The 4,169-nt window shown below is 51.5% G+C and overlaps 1 protein-coding gene across 1 annotated transcript in view; it reads right to left on the bottom strand.

The window, feature by feature from the left end:
• MEIS2 (Meis homeobox 2) overlaps window positions 1-631 on the bottom strand; it is a 221,929-nt gene extending 221,298 nt beyond the window's left edge. Inside the window, exon 1 of the mRNA XM_004380610.1 lies at window positions 217-631. The gene's annotated coding sequence lies outside the window, so the exon portion shown is untranslated. The remainder of the gene's footprint in view (window positions 1-216) is intronic.
• Window positions 632-4,169: the final 3,538 nt, after the last annotated feature.

Raw genomic sequence — 4,169 nt, forward strand, 5'->3', positions numbered from 1 at the left:
TCCTCCGCGGGGACGGCGGGGAGGGGAGGAGGGAGGAAGAGGAGAGAGTGTGTGTGTGAGTGTGTGAGTGTGTGTGTGTGCGCCTGTGCGCGCGCGCGAGCGGGGAGAGGGAGAGAAGGCAGAGGACAGGGAGAGCGCAGGGAGGAAAACTGCAGAAAACCACAGGGCAAGTACGGTACAGCCTCGGAGCTTCTCTTTTTTTTTTTTTAAACTTACTTGGAGTTCATTTTCACATCAGTCCGGGGTCCTGCCTAACTGGGTCGCGTCGGGGACGTTTGGCATGGCGCTCTGGCTTTTGTTCCTTTTAATTCCGCGCCCCACTCCCCATGTGCCGGCGGATTACCGCGCCCCGAAGGCTTCCTGCTAACACTTAGGGGCAGCGGGCTCTACAGACGGTACCACCGCCGGGCTAGATTTTTTTTAAGTGGCACTTTCTTCCCTGTGCACAGCCAGGACCCTTGTCAGTATCCTTCTCCCCCCACACCCCAGGACCAGAAGAGACCAGCTTAACTCAGAGCGCACTCCCTCTAGGTTGTGCGACAAGTCTTCGGGGGGCCGCGGCCGAGTCGGGAGGGAGGGAGTGGGGAGAGAGTCGTTTGGGTGTCTGATGTTTTTTGGTGTCGCCAAGGGCGTACGTGCGTGTGTGTGTGTGTGTCTGATGTGCCTCTCCGAAAGTGGGTCTCACTTAGACCTGGGAAGCACAGTTGAGAAAAAGAGAGAGGGAGGGAGGGGCAGGAGAGGGGAGGAGAGGCAGGAGAGAGAGAGAGAAGATGCCCTGCGAGGGGTGGCCGGCGCTCCCTGCCCAGCTTGGTTGTGGTCGCCGGGTGTGCGGCGGCCCGGGCGCGGGACCGCCGGCTAATGGCCGTGTTAATTACACCGGGGCGATTCCCGCGGAAGGTCGCGAAGATGGAGCCGACTCAGAATGAACTTTTCCGAAAAGGAAAAGGAGAGTGGGGGGAACGAAGGTAACTACTCGACCCGGTTGGTGTGGAAACTGGTTCTGGGCCGTCCCTCGCCCAATCCCTGGCGGGAGCTGCACCCGGCCTCACCTCCGCGCCGCCGCTTTCCCGGCGGGGGCGCGTCAATCACGCCGACCCGGAGCTGGGGGCGGAGCCACGGTCACCCCGCGCGCGCCGCGCAGCAGCCCCCCGCCGCCCCCAACTCCCGGCCGCCGGGCCCTGCGTTCCGAGCGCGCCCTCTCCCCGACTCCGCTCTCTCGCCCTGGTTCACGGTCCCCTGCCCCGAGACTAGAAACCAGACTGTTCCTCAACAGCCGCCTCCGTCCCCAACTTTGAACCGATTTGGAAAGTCCAAAGTAGCGTGCCCTCTGCGCGCGGCTTTGACCCAACTTCCCCGAGAGCGGAGGGGGCAGGGACAGAAATTACCGTGTGTGTGTGTGTGTGTGTGTGTGTGTGTGTGTGTGTGTGTGCGCGCGCGCGCGCGCGCGTGTGTGCGTCTGTGTGTGTATGAGAGAGAGACCCACCGAGAGAAGAGAAGAAAGTGGGGAGGGGGTTGGGGATAAGGCTTTTTTTTTTTTGCCCCCTTTCCATCTTCTCTTCTTCCCTGTAAGCTTTCGGGCCGTGCAAACTAGGTTTAGATCGCAGTGTGCAGAGACTTCAAGCGGAGTCAGAGAAATTTGGCCCGGTTTTAATGGGGCCGGGGAATGAGCTCCGGAGGTCAATAAAGCCCTCCAAAAATGATGAATGATTGAGCACCTGTGATGATGATCGTGATTACCAGAGCAATTAAACAGTTTGATTAAATGAGCCATCATAACAATGATGTCTGCGGGAAATCGGCCCTCACCTATAAAGAAAGATAGCGCGGCGGGGCTGGCAGAGGCGCGGGTACCCGACGCCAGGGAGCCGGGCTGCGGACCGCGAGGTATTTGCCCCGCGGCCGGGGCAGGGACGGCCGGGCGCGCGGAGCTGCGGGAAGGAGCGTCTCCCCAGGCTTTCAGCCACTCTCCTGCCCGGCTTCGAGCCTGCCAGAGCCGAAGGGTTGGAAACCTGCATGTTGGGGGGAGGGTCCTTCCCCCTCCACCTCTTTTTTTATTCCTAGAAGAACTCCAAGATTAAAAGCATCCTTCTTGTTTGTTGCCGAGTGGGGCTCGCCGACATATAAAAAAAAGGTGAGTAAGAAAGAAAAGGCGTAAAAAAAAGAGAGAGAAAAAGTTGGTCTCGAGGATTTTTATTTTATGCGGCAGTTATGCGAATTCAGTTTAGCTGGGGCGGGAAGGATGAGAGAGAAAAAAGCAATCTGGTCTCGCTACGGGGCATTTTCGACTTTGCAGAGATCTGGATATTGGCGGATCCAAGTCTCGGAGCAGCGGCGCTGGCTGAGAAGTTTTTCTGTTTTTCGGTTCTTTCTCTTCCAGTTGTTCTGATTTTTCAATATTGGGTACTTATTGTCGCCAAATAGGATTTATTGTTGTTGTAAATGTCCTGTTAAGCAAGCGCCAATTATCTTTAAAAAAAAAAAAAAAAGAAACTCCTCAATGTCCTTGATAAATGCTTCTTTTATAAAGCTCAGCTTCGCATCGAACCTCTGCACCACAGAGCATAGACATTCAACGCTGGTACCTTGTTTCTCCTTTTTTTCCCCATAGTGATACTGTGAAGTGAGTTAGCATTCCTACACTTTCATTTCGAAAACCCTTACTAGGATTAAAAACATGTTTCTTCCATGGCAGTGCGTCTAGTCAAAAACAATGCAGACCGATTGATGAATTCTGTATTTCAAACAATTGCTAAGCTATTAATGCGTTGATTGTCCGGCGATAATCTTGGATTTTACAAAAAAGAAAAAGATGAAACTCTATTTTCACGCTTTGGGCGGTGCAGATGGCATTTTAACTTGAACTCCTTTCTTCCTTTCTCTCTAATAGTCTGTAACTTCTTTTGCTTTTTATTCAATACATTAAAACAAACAGTAGGGACAGTCGGGCCAGATGCAAGAGGGAGAGAGAAACAGGAAGTTCACGATATTGTCAAAGAAAAAAAAATCACCTTCCACTCCAAAGACCTTTAGTTAAATGTGAGTATTAAAAAGACAATCCAGCTGGAGAAAAATCTCCATCGTTTTAAAATTGACCAGTTGCCTAAGGGGAGAACCCTGAATTACATGTGACTAAAGAGTTTTTACTTACCCAGTTGCAAGCATTTATGAGCTGTTTAAAATAGCAATCCCAGTGCACTGGCTTATACACAAGATCAAGTTGGAGGCGATTCAGGGTGTCGGTTCTTGTTCAGTCTGATGAAGTCAAAAGACTATTACTTTTAATCAGCAACTTGCTGATGTTTTATTAATAGAGCAGGAAAAGGTGCAGCTAACATTTAAGAATTTCCTGGCCTCCTCTCATCCCCAATTTTACAGTGCAATAGAAGCGATTAGGAAGCAGTGGGGTGCCCACCGATCTGATTGCTAGCGTGGTGGTGCGTTGCCGTTGCCCCGTTCTCAGCCTCGGCACTCTCACCCAGGCTGTGAGGCTCATCTGCTCTCCCACATTTGGGGTGAAGGGAAAGTAGATGGGGCAGACCCTGGAGACAGGCGCGAGATGGGGGTCGCAGGAGGCGGTACACACCTCCGTCACCGGTCAGCTCCTTCTGCCCAGGCTGGAAATGGTTTTAACAGGCGGTAAAATTTCATCTTGCGGTGTCAAATTGGGGTCATTTTGGGGTTAGAGCTCTCAGTGTCCGAGAGGAGCTGTCCAGCTGCGTGGGGACTCATTAACTGCAAAAGATCTGTTTCAGTAAAAACAATTCAAAGACAACCAGAGGGCTAAAGACCCTCTACAAATCGCATTTTACAAGTGCCCCAGAACAAATATGGATGCTGAAACCTATTCCTTCAGAATCCCAAATCGGCTACTTAGCTCTGGAGTGGGGGTGGGGACACTGCATTAAAAAAGAGGTGAAAGGGAGGGGACCCAAGCGGGTGGGGGTGAAGGGGAGGGGGATTCGGGCCTCTCAAATTTAAGAGTCTGTTTTTAATCACCTCTTTCTTATTGAAGCATCCCCAAGACTTCTGACAATTGCTTCGTTTCTATTTTTCTTTTTCTGCCCCAACGTGAAATGCTCTTATAGGTAACATTGAAGATTTAAAATAATAATGGAATCCCACAATAATTCCTTAATTTAAAGAGCATTGGCTTTATGGGGAATATTTAA

The sequence above is a fragment of the Trichechus manatus genome, unplaced genomic scaffold, assembly GCF_000243295.1.
Source record: "Trichechus manatus latirostris isolate Lorelei unplaced genomic scaffold, TriManLat1.0 scaffold00076, whole genome shotgun sequence".
In the NCBI taxonomy this organism is placed as follows: Eukaryota; Metazoa; Chordata; class Mammalia; order Sirenia; family Trichechidae; genus Trichechus; species Trichechus manatus.